At 42.0% G+C, this 12,947-nt stretch overlaps 1 pseudogene; it reads right to left on the bottom strand.

The window, feature by feature from the left end:
• Window positions 1–11,312: 11,312 nt before the first annotated feature.
• LOC102849948 lies at window positions 11,313–12,391 on the bottom strand (annotated as a pseudogene).
• Between the last annotated feature and the right edge of the window lie 556 nt (window positions 12,392–12,947).

Here is a 12,947-nt window from a genome sequence, read left to right as displayed (position 1 = left end):
GTACTTTAGAGAGGTCCCTAACAGCAGACTTTCCCGTCTCAATACGTTTTTTGATTTCCTGGCTGCTGGTGCCAAGAGTGTTGTGATAGTAACAATATTGTTCAATAACTTCTGCACTCTGCTGGATCACCTTTCTTTGAAGTGGGAACAAATATAGATCTCTAAATTCAGTCAGTAAATTATTCTGGCGATCTTCAACTTTGCATGATGACTTTCCTGCCTTGTAACCTAATCTGACTCCCACTCATCTTTCTCCCTCTTCCCCTCTGTTATCGAGGTGTGAACTGTCTCTACCGTAAATCTCTATATTTTTATAATATTATTTGATGCAACAAAATATGAGAAGGCACTGGTCCCAGAAATGTATCCATTTTTTATAACACAAACATTGGAATAGCTTCAGAATTAGGTCTTTGGGGGATTATACCTTTCCCTTTCTTTCAATTCTGCAACAACAAGAGGAGCATGTGAAGTGAAGAGTGAGAGAGATGACACCAGATAATCAAACAGACTGACAGAATACGACTAACAGATAATCCAAAGGAGTAATCATTTACAAGCTCCTATTTTCTCCCAAGCAATCTTTGGTGCAAGTAATTTCTAGACAGTGTGAACATTTTTGAAGATAGAAAGTTCCAAGTAATAAGTACTTTTCTCAAAACGTTTTAGACCTACTTTCATTGAGGTCTCTGAGTCAGAGTCTTTCCTACCAGGGGAAATAGAACATTTGAGAATGTGATGAGGTTGTTGTGTGAAAGCATCAGCATGGACAGCACTCTGAGTTTGCCCTGATGAAAAAGCTGCCAGAATTCAGAGCTGCCTTTGCAATCTTGTTGCCAGGCTATCATGTAAGATGAAGGACACAGTCAGATCCAAAACTTATCTATCCTTTATTAGATACTTGTATTTACCTGACTATTTTATCTAGCAACCCTACCTGAAGTGGAACAAAAAAAAATTGCCTGGGAAAAATAATTTGTCTCCTGGTAATCATTTTTGTGGAAACGGTTCTTTGGTGGGTTTCTAAAAACCAATAGCAAAACAATGTAGTAAGCATTCAAGTACTATTATGCATTTTAATGCTTTTCTAATTCATATTTATTACATTATCTGGATACTTCTCCTGACAATCTTGAACTCAAACTCACTGCCATCAAGTCAGAACCAACTAGGGTTTTCTGAGGCTGTAAATCCTAGGAAAGGAGATTGCCCAACTTTCTCCCACTGAATCGTCAGAGAGGCACTTCCTTTGGGTAAACTGTGCAATTCACTACAAACTATGTCACCAGAGTTCTCTCATGGATACTTTAATGGTCACTTCCTGACATTCAGGACCCGTCCACCCTGACCCACATGGAACTTTCCAGAAAAGTCAGAACTTAAATCCAAGTGCAGTGTCTACAAAGGAAAAATCACCTAGACTCTGTATAGTACTTTAAATCCAAGAACTGTAAATGTAAATTAAATTACTAGCAAACCCGCCGTGTAACTAAACATCATGAAAGAAGAGTTGAAAATGGAAAAGAGATTCTCACTAGAGAGTCACTCAGTTGCCTCCTGTGTTTTCAGCCTATAGATTCCAGTATGGGTTTTTCCAAAACCACAAAACCACTCACTGTATTTCCCCATATACAGAAGACATTATCTTTCTGATGTAGATGTATTCTCGTGTACCCCTAATCTTTAAACCTACAACTATTATTCTTGTAAGCCATTTCTACATCTTGGAGATTTTTTTAATAAAAATATCAGGATAATTCAAATCAGCTTAATGCAAAATTCCTTTCCCCTAAATCTTCACATTTCAATTTTAGAAAATGTGTTTGTAACAATTCTTTTACTGCTGGGCAACAGGGTTCTTTTTAAATTATCACGTAGTGACATCTGGTGTTCATAGTCTGTACTGCAATTTTTGTCTTTGAACTTGATCCTCAAATTCTTATTTTTTTTTTATAATTTTAATGAACATTTACAGAGAATTTGGATTTCTATTCATTCATTGCTGCACTTCTCTACCCGCCCAGCCCTCTCCCCCCACCCCCCAGTTCGCTCCTCTCTTTCAAAAGTAAAAGAAAGACTCCCTCCCTGGTACACAATCCCCCCGCACCCCTCCCACCGCCCCAAGTACATTCCACTATGCAACCTTAATTGTGCACTCTTGTGATAACCATAATACCCTATCATACATCGCTTTTAAATTATTCAGTCCCTCATCTGTTTCAGTGCAGTATACACAATTTATCCAGTTTTTCTGTCTTACCCCCACCCTGCTATCAGTCCCATCAGGGAGCTCTGGCTTCCAGTTCACTACAACTCATAGAGAACTTATAAATAATAAATGAAGACTTTTCCTTCTACTGCATCATTCTCACAATAGCTACCATGTGTTGATCCATCTTGTCCTCCTCTCTTTCCCTAAAACTCCATCTTTCCCAGCATACCTTGGTCTAGGAGAAGCCCCTCCTGACAACATGCCCAAAGCTTATGAGATCAGGTTGCACCATCTTTGCCCCTACTGAGCAATCTGGTTGCACTTTCTCCGACAGACTTGTTTGCTCTTTTGGCAATTCAGAGTATTTAATGCTCTTCAACATTATATTTCAAAGACATCAATTCTTGTTCAATTTTCTTTAGTTAATGTGTAACTTTCTGATGCATGCGATGCTGTTGAAAATATCATGACTTGAATGAGGCACTTCTTAGGCTTTAAACTTATATCCTGCTCTTTATCAAGGTCTTTTGTCGCTCTCAGTCCACCGGCAACTTAACAGCAACAACCTGATGGGAGTAAGCACAAGAGAGACAGAGACACCACTCCAGGAGAGGATAAGCACTAGACTTATATAAACAGGAAGACAGAATAAGATGGACTTACAGATGTGGGACATGTGGATTGGTCAGGAGAAACTCAGCCTCATGCGGCTCACTCCTGGCTCAACAGACAGGGCAGCTGTCTTCCCAGGTGGTGAGCTTTCTCAAGCCGGTGTAGCCAATCACAGGGAAGCTTTCTCTACCCCATATTAAAGGCCACTGGGAGGCCTGCACCTGTCTGGAGCTCAGGCGACCCGTCCTGGCCAGAGGCCCTCCCTTCCTCCCCAACATTCCTTAACAGTCTTTATTTTAAGTGTTTTATTTATTTATTCATTTTATTTAAATTAAAGAAGTTCTTAACAGCAGGTTTTCCCAATGAAATACACCTTTTTTTTTTTTAATTTCTTGACTGCTGCTTCCAGGATGTGGATTGTGGATCCAAATAAAATTAAATTGTTGACAACTTCAATCTTTTCTCCACCTATCTTGATGTTTCCTATTGTTCTAGGGCTAAGGATTTTTGTTTTCTTAATGTTGAAGCATAATGCATATATAGTCTTTGATCTTCTACAATGAGAACTTCAAGTTTTCTTCATTTTTAGCAATCAAGATTGTGTAATCTGCACAACACAGGCTGTTGATAAGTCTTACTCCAATCTTGATGCCACATTTTTCTTCATATAGTCTAGCTTCTCAAATTATTTGCTTAGCGTACAGAATGAATAGGTATGAAGAAAGGATGCAATCTTAATGTACACATTTTCTGATTTTAAACTATTTCATGTCCCCTTGTTCTGTTAGGACAACTTCTTGGTCTATGGAAAGGTTTCTCATGAGCACAATTAAGTGTTCTGAGATTCCCATTCTTCTCAAATGTATCCATAATTTGCTGTGATCCACACTGATTTTGCATAATCAATAAAATACAAGTAAACTTATTTCTGGTATTCCTTCAGTCAGGTCTCATTTGATATCAGCAATGGTATACCTCGCATTCCCTGAGGATCTTGTTAAAATACAATCCTCAGACTCTATTCTCATAGATCTTGATTCATAGATCTGAGACTATTTACAATTTGCAAGTGTTGTCCCTACTATCCCTTTTCTACCTCCTGTAAAAGTCTGTATGCTTCTTGAGCTTTTTACACATAGGGTCATCTGGAGATCTTGCTAAAAAACAGATCCTAGGGAATTAGGTCAGCTATGAATCAGTTTTGAGTCTATAGCAATGAGTTTGAGATAGCTCTAGTGGCACAGTATATAGAGGTTGTGCTGTTAAACCAAAGGCCCCACCTATTTAGGGGCCCCCCTCCTCCAGTGGCTCTGAGAGAAAAGGATGGACAATCTTCCACGTGACTTACAGCTTCGGAAATCCAATGAAGATCCAGTTATGAGTCTTTCTGAGTCAACAGCACTGAGAAAAATAATATTCTGCACTTCTGGCAGGTAACTTTAGATGCCCATCTTTAACCTAAGGGTTTCCACCTCTTTAGGTTTACAAAATGTGACTAACAGATGCTTCTTGCTCTGTGGTTGAAAAATCTTAATGAAATCTTTTCTCAACCCTGTTCTCTACTTCCCTCACATACTTTGAATCCTGAAGAGTAGTTACAGTCATGTTAGGTTAAAGTTGCTATAAATAAAGTAGGTAAAAAGATGGGAGTCTCACTGGGATTCATGCCTGCTCCAGTCTACACAAAACCTTCCTGGTTCCAGAATCAGAAAGTCCCAACACAGCATCACCCCAGAGCATCGGCACAACACTCAAAGCTCCATACCTCATTATCATGTCCCCATAAAATACGAGTACCTGGGGATGGAAATGGTTAATATACTCTGTTGCTAACCAAAGGTTAGAAGTTCAAGTGCAACCAGTGTTATTCTAAAGGAAAGCCTGGTGATCTACTTTCAGAAAACACTTTAGAGTACAGGCATATTCTCCACACATGGAGCCTCCATTAACCTGAATCTGCTTAACAGTAACTGGTTGTACTTGCTTTACAAGAATAGAGATAAGAGGTGAATACGGATGATTATACTGGTGATAATGAAGATATTTCATAAAACAAACCATTTCAAATGCTATGCTAAATTCTTTGTATGAATTTTCTCATAAAAATTTTCAAGATCATGCATGCAATATATTACATTGTTGTTCTAATTTTAAGGATTGCTGTTGTTGTCACCTGCAACTCATAGTGACCCTATGACAAGACTTCTGAGGCCTGCTCTATTCTGAGCCAGTCTCACTGATTCTGCTCCAGTTACTGTATCAATCCATCTCACCCAGTGTCGTCTTCTCCTGCACTGTCCCTCCACCCTTCTGAGCATGATGTCTTTCTCCAAGAACTGGTCCCTCCTGGCCTCCAAAGTATGTGAGACAGAACTTCAAAATTCTAGCCTCCAAGGAGAAATTTGGTTTCACCTTCTCCAAAATAGACCTATTTATTTTCTTGGCAGTCTATGATATGTGCAATACTCTTCTTCAGCACCACAACTCAAAGGCATCAATTCTACTTCTGTCATCCTTAGTCATTGTCCAGCTCTCTAATGCACAGCAAGTAATTGCAAAGAACAAGGCCTGGATTAGCAAAGAAAATTGGAAAAGATCCAGTATTACCAGCTAGGTAAGTGTTACTTACCATCTGTTCTATTTGTTGTTATGGTTAGGTGTCGACGAGTCAACTCCAACTCCAGAACTATGACCAACAGGTCAAAACCCTCGCCCATCCTGTGCCCTTCTCATGATCACCACCATGCTCACGCCCATTGTTGAAGTTACTGTGAAGCCATCTCATTAGGGTCGTCCTCTCTTGTTGACTTGTTTACTTTTACCAGCATGGAATCTTTGTCTAATGACTGGATCCTCCTGACAACATGCCCGAAGTGCTTGAGATGACAGCTCACCATCCTTGCTTGAAAGCAGCACTCTGGCTGCACTCCCCCACAACAGTTCAGTTAGGATTTTTTTTGGCAACTCAGCTCAACTCAACTCATTACTGTCTGGTCAGAAGTAACTCATAACAGACCCTCTGGGGGATTTTCCAGGGCTATAAAGTCACACAGAGAGTAACCGCCCTTATTTCTCCCTCAGAGCAGCTAGTGGATTCCAAACTCTCACCTTTGGGTTGGCAGTGTAACTCTCAACCCACATGGTCACAACACTGTCAACATTATCCCAATCTAATATAGGAGTGGCATCCACTTCCTAAATAACATGCCTCCAGAAACTCTATGAACTTTGATAAATGTTGATAGTCATAGAAAGGCTTCAGGCCTTTTGTTTTAGGGTCTCTATGAGTCATGGTTGACTCAAAGGCAATCACGAAAAATAATATAATAATTAAACAAAAGTGTAGACTGGATTGTTACTGTTTTGTACCATTGATTCAGAACCAACCCATAGCTGACTTTCCAGCAAGTTTTCAAAGGCAGTTAATTGCAAGGGAGGAGAGTGCCCATCTTTCTTTCACAGTGAATTTAAACTGCATGCCTTCAGGATTGCAGCACAGCTTCATAAGTTTAGGCCCCCAGAGATTAGTCGTGTTCAAACTAAGAGCCAAAATACTATATCAAAGAGTTCCTCTTCCCTTACAATGTTAAGGATAAAGGTTTATCTTAGGAAAAGGAAAACAGTTTGCCTCCTCATACATCCTTGTCAGCTGTCTTCAAGTCAGCTCCCACCTCACGGTGATCTCATGCACAGCACAGCAGAGAAAACCATTCTGCTGCCTGGGCCTGGGCTGTTCCCATCACCGGTCGCAAGTGTAACCATTGCTGTCCACAGGGTTTGCACTGGCTGATTTCTGGAAGTGGAAGAAACCTGGTTAGCCTCATGGTAACACAGAGGCCTCCAATGGCAAAGATGGATGGCCACAAAGGCGATGTGCACAGGCCAGGAATCTAATGCAGCTTTCCCATACAGAAGGAAAGAATTTGGCCACACACCACCACTGCCTCAGGCTGACCTTGCAGTGTTTTTATAGCACTCTCGTATTGCCCTAATGCAATAGGTAGCTAGAAGAAAACCTTGGATATTTCTAGAAATGGCTGATGCATACTCTCAATACATGAAATATTAAAGAGTTATTATTGTAGCATCTATGCAGGCTATTCACATATTGAGAGTATGACTTAGGCATTTCTAGAAAATCCAAGGTTTTCTTGAAAGTTCCCTCTACATTCTAGCCACCTGGTGCAATATGGCAATACGTGAGTGCTATAAAAACATTGTAAGCAGGGGGTAGGTATGTCAGAGACAGTGCGATTGGCACAGGACAGAGCCGGGTTTAGGGCTGTTGGACATAGCTCTGAGTCGAAGGCAACTCATTGACGCATCACAACAATAACAATATGCAGGCAATTTACAAAGATGTATTCTCAACAGAACTATGTGGTCACTCAGACAGGCTCAATGTCAAGAAGACAAAGATTCTCACCACTGGACCAATTGGCAGTGTCAGGATGGATGGCGAAGAGATTGAGAGTGTTCACAGCTTCAGTTTGCTCGGCTCCACAGTCAACACTCTTGGCACCAGCAGTCAGGAAATCAAAAAGTGTATCGCGATGGGAAAGTCTGCTGTTAGGGACCTCTCTAAGGTACTCAGGAGCAACTGTGTCTCTCTGGAGACTAAGGTGCGCCTGATACAGGCCATGGTATTTGCAATAGCTTGTTATGCATCAGAGAGTTGGACAATGACTAGGGAGGACAGAAGGAGAGTGGATGCTTTTGAGCTGTGGTGCTGGAGAAGGGTACTGAATGTACCATGGACTGCCAGGAAAACAAACAGATTCATCTTGGAGAGGATTAAACCAAGCTACTCCTTGGAGGCAAGGATTCTGGGGCTTCGTCTGACATACTTTGGACATGTTGCCAGAAGGGACGGGTCCTTGGAGAGGGACATCATGCTTGGGAGGGTGGAGGGACAGCGCAGGAGGGGAAGACCCTCTATGAGATGGATTGATTCAGTGACTGGGGTTATCGGGATGGGTGTGTCAGAGGCGGTGCGGTTGGCGCAGGACAGAGCAGGGTTTAGGGCTGTTGTGCATAGGGTCGCTATGAGTCGGAAACGACTCGACGGCACATAACAACAACAATTCTTATTTCTTTAGACATTATTTTCTTCTAACCAAGTAATATCTCCTTTTCTCTAAATAGCACAGAATAATGTCTCCACACTTGTAATGTTTTCGTGGACCTTATATTTGCTTAACTGAGCAGAAACCATTCTATCCTGTTTCTCCTCTACCACCCCCACTCTTTTTTCTTTTGTGTTTATAATTCTATTGTCTCTGAAAGAGCTGGCTTCAATTCAATAGTCATTCCAGAATGAGCACTTGGTGATGACTATATACCCCCTAGTTTGAGTGTGTATCCTTTGTTGTTCAGAACCAGTTTCTGGAATAAAAAGATAACCAGTGTGTTTATCAGAAAGTGCTAACATAGGCACCTGTGATAATGAAATGAGAAATAAAACCCAGTGGGTGACTGTATCTTGCCTCATGTGGCAATTTCATAGATCTTTATCATCCCTTTGAGATTGCTTTGCCATCAAGACCCAAGAGAAAACCAAAAAACAACACAACTACCAAATATAAATAAATAACAGCAACCTCATTGCTGTCAACTCAATTCTGATTCATTGCAACTCAACAGAAGAGAGGAAAAAAATAGCCCATTAGGGTTTCCAGGACCATAAATCTTAACAGAAGCAGCCTGCCACATCTTCACACACACACCTTGAAGTGACTGGTGAATTAAAACCACTGGCCATTTATTTCATTTGTAGCAAGGGTCAGCTCCCTGCAAAAGGACATCCTGCTTGGAGAAGTAGAGAGACAGAGGAAAGAAGACGATTCTCAATAAGAAGGTCTGACCCTGTGACTGAAATAATGGGCTTGAGCCTAGCAGAGATTGTGAGGGTGGCATCGGACTGGGCAGGGTTTCTGTGGTGCTTAAGTTCACTAGGAGTCAGAACTGACTCGGACACAATAGCAGAAACAATCGAACCACTGTGCCACCAGGACTGCTCCAAGAACAACAAGAGGAGGAGTGAAAGGAAGAAGACAAGGAAATAAGATGGGATTATAAAAACAGTTGAGAGAGTTATTCACAAGATTTTCTTCTTAATTCTGGGGTGGTTTTTTTTTTGAGGCGGGGGAGCTGTGAGAGAGAGAAAGAGAGAAGCAGGAAGATTTTGGCACTAGATGAATCCCAGTGTAAAGTTAATATCCATCACTACACATTAGCTCTGTGGCCTTGGGCAACATCGTTGGCTGAATCTCAGTTTCTTTATGAAATGTGTACACTTCATCTTCCCCATCGGAGCTACTGGGAAGATAGATGTTATGTAGGTCTGTTATGCAGCCAGCAGCTGTTATTAATGGTATCTGTCGCTACCTCACCCATTCACCTTTCAACAAATATTTATGGATCATCTCTCAGGTGGCAGGTACTGATAATGAGGCCCCAGAAATACAGTGAACAGAGTGCATGTCCCCGAGTTTATCCTTCAGCCTTTCACCATCTACAGTAACCACTATTCCATTTTCCACCACTCCACTAAAACTCTGCTCTCAAAATCCCCACTGCCCTATCAAGACGGAGCATGGATTCTTTCTGACACGTAGGAAGATCCAGCATCTAGTAACACTGAGCACCTATCTTATGATGCCTAAAATAGTTTCTTTCTCCTGATTTTCTTCTGTCTGAAACTCCTGACCCCTTTGCTAGTGTTTTGTACTTCTTTAACTAGTATTCCGAAGTTCTGACTTACACACCCTTTTTCTTTTATTCTCTATAGTACTGCTTATGGACCTTTTTAGAATCAAGAGTTACTCCAATAATCTGAGGAAGCTATATATCCACCTATTAGAAATTTAATGTACCCACAAAAATTCAGAAACTTGCATACTTAGCCCTTATTCCTTATCTCAAATCCCATCAACATACTCTAAGTTCAGGGCTGCCTGTGGCGTTAACTAGTGGGCCCTGGTGGTGCAATAGCTAAAGTGCTGGAATGCTAACCAAAAGGTTAGGGACCACCAGTCACATCATGGGGTAACGGCATAGCAGTTTGCCTCCATGAAGATCTACAGCCTTGGAAACCCTAAGGGGTCACAATGAATTGGAATTGACTCAGTGGCAGTGATTTTGGGATCTCAGGGGTGACTTTAACTATTACTCAAATGCCGATGAGCCTCAAGTCTCAGACTCCCTCCAAAACCATTTTCTTGAGCTAGAGTCATACTTTGAAAAGACTCCCAGGACAACATGACATGAAAACCCATCAATGCAATAGAACACAATTACATATTACATATTGTCTTCCAGAAGAAGAGTGGACTTGAGAAAGAGAATGGATTTGCTTTGGAAAGCCTTGGCTTTATATGGCCTGATTCAGGGAATCCTAGTGAAGTTATTGATTGATAGTCTGCATCTGCCAGCCTCTCTGCCTGGAACGGGACAGGCACTCTCTGGTGAAGACTCACGGCCCAGGAGGCCTTATGGAGAATCACCATGACTCAGCACCTCAGCCAACACTCTCAGCTCAGAATCCCTGCCCCCCAAAACTGGAGGCAACATCTTTCTTTTGTTAAAAGCATCCTAATTTGTGCCATTTGTTTTAGCAGCAGGTCAGGGAAAGCTTTCCACTACTGTTTGTCCTGCAACCAGATAACCGTCCTAAAACACAAATTTGACAGTAACCTACATAAGTCTGCCTGTTGCTTTTTACTATTTGCAGGATTAAGTCGGCCTCAATACTGCATTGAAGACTAGGGCCTATCTACCTCCAACTCAAGCCATTCAACCGTTCAGAGTCCTTAAAGTGTTTGCAGGGTTTTGGGGTTTTATACGCGCCCTCTGCTGAAATGTTCTCCTCCTCCACATCTGTCTTTGGCATTCAGACAAGCACCTCCTCATCTTTCAAAACCCAGTTCAAGCAGCACCTGCCCTTGAACTGACATTCCTGACAGTCTGCTGCTGTGCCATTGATCACCCTCTCTTTTGTCCCAGGCTGTACCTGATAGACGATTTCCTATCAGAGTACAGATGAAAAACATATGCTTCCTGGGCTCAAAAAGCTTGCAAACATCATTCAGCCAGAAATCTTTATATATGACCTGGAAAGTAATATAAGTAGCAAGAGGAATGACAGGACATGGGGTGAAAAAAAAAAAAAAGAAAGAAGTTGTAAATAATTTCAACACCCAGTACAGAGGTCCCTGTAGGAAGCTTCTATAAGCCATGTACTGTGTTAGGTTCTCACTGGGCAAACTTCTATCCCTATTCTCATCACAAACTCCTCCATTCAACTCAGTAATTTTTATCTGTTTGTTTGTTTGTGTTTTGGTTGGGTTTTTTTTTTTTTCTGAGAACAGTGAATGTCATTGATGATACATAACAAGATGGACTCTCTAAACCCCTCCCCTTTCTCAGGGGGGCTGGATAGAAACTGTGTCAAAGATGTGAAATTCTGGGGAGAGGGGAGAGAATCAAGTCAGGGCATCATCTCCTCAGCAGCTGAGGGTCTCTCTCTGTCTCTTTCTTCTAGTACCATTACTGGTGGGGCTAGTGGTCCCAGGGGCTTCTGTTCTTTGGAGGTCATATGAACCTTCAGCTTGACCCCTCTGTTGCTATAGCCAAATTCATTGTCATATCAGGAAATGAATTTGACAAAGTGGTTGTTTGGAGTAATGCCAGTTTCAAAATCAATGTGGAAGAGTGGGTGTCACTGTTAAAATCACAAGAGACAACCTGGTCTTCAGTGTATCCCAGGATGCTCTTTAGGGGCCCTTCTGAAACCTGCTTTACTTACTGCATTCTTGATGTCATCACATCTGGCAGCTTTCTCCACACAGCAGGTCAGATCCATGATTAACACATTGGGGGTGGAAACACGGAAATCCATGCCAGTAAGTTTCCCATTCAGCTCATGGATGACCTTGCCCGTGGCCTTGGTAACAGCAGTAAATGTGGGGATGTTGTTCTGGGAGGCTCCATATACCATAGTTTTGCAGAAGGGCCATCCACAGTCTTTTGGGTGACAGTGATTGCGTGGACTGTGGTCATGAGTCCCCTTATAATGCCAAAGTTGTCATGCATGACCTTGGCCAGAAGGGTCAAGCAGTTGGTGATGCAGGAGACATTGTTGACAATCATGACAAGAGTTGTCATACTTCTCATGATTCATGCCCATCACAAACATGGGGACATTGGCAGAAGGAGCAGAGATGATTACCCGTTTTGCTTCTAGTGAGCCCAAGCCTTCAGCAAGGTTGTGAAGACACCAGCAAACTTCAACACACTCAGCATCAGCATCACTGTATGAGATATTGGAGGGATCTCACTCCTAAAGATAGTGATGGTTTTCCCATTGATGACAAACTTTCCATTCCAAGCCTTGACTGTGCCATTGAACTTGCCATTGACAGAATCATACTGGAATATAGAAACTTTGTAACTGAGGTCAATAAGGGAGTCATCAGTGACAACAATATTCACTTTGCCAGAATTCTAAGCAGCCCTGGTGACCAGCCATCCAATGCAGCAAAATCTGTTTATTCTGAGCTTCACCATTGTGTCTCAGGGATGCGACTGAGGCTGCACAAGAAAAGAGGGCTATCTGTTCGATGAAGAGTGGAGAGCCTCAGTAATTATTTACTAGAATGATGTAATGTTGTTGTTGTTGTTGTTATGTGCCGTCAAGTCGTTTATGACTCATAGCGACCCTATGAACAACAGCCCTAAACCGTGCTCTATTCTGTGCCAATCTCATTGCCGCTGACACACCCATCCCGATTACCCCAGTCACTGAATCAATCCATCTCATAGAGGGTCTTCCCCTCCTGCGCTGTCCCTCCACTCTCCCCAGCATGATGTCCCTCTCTAAGGACCTGTCTCTCCTGGCAACGTGTCCAAAGTATGTCAGGCGAAGCCCCAGAATCCTTGCCTCCAAGGAGTAGCTTGGTTTAATCCTCTCCAAGATAAATCTGTTTGTTTTCCTGGCAGTCCAGGGTACATTCAGTACCCTTCTCCAGCACCACAGCTCAAAGGCATCAATTCTCCTTCTATCCTCCCTAGTCATTGTCCAACTCTCTGATGCATAACAAGTGATTGCAAAAACCATAGCCTG

This window comes from Elephantulus edwardii, unplaced genomic scaffold, assembly GCF_000299155.1.
Source record: "Elephantulus edwardii isolate Elephantulus edwardi_28Jun2011 unplaced genomic scaffold, EleEdw1.0 scaffold00010, whole genome shotgun sequence".
NCBI lineage: Eukaryota > Metazoa > Chordata > Mammalia > Macroscelidea > Macroscelididae > Elephantulus > Elephantulus edwardii.
The sequence above is the reverse complement of the archived record's forward strand: the minus strand, read 5'-3'. Positions and strand labels throughout refer to the sequence as shown.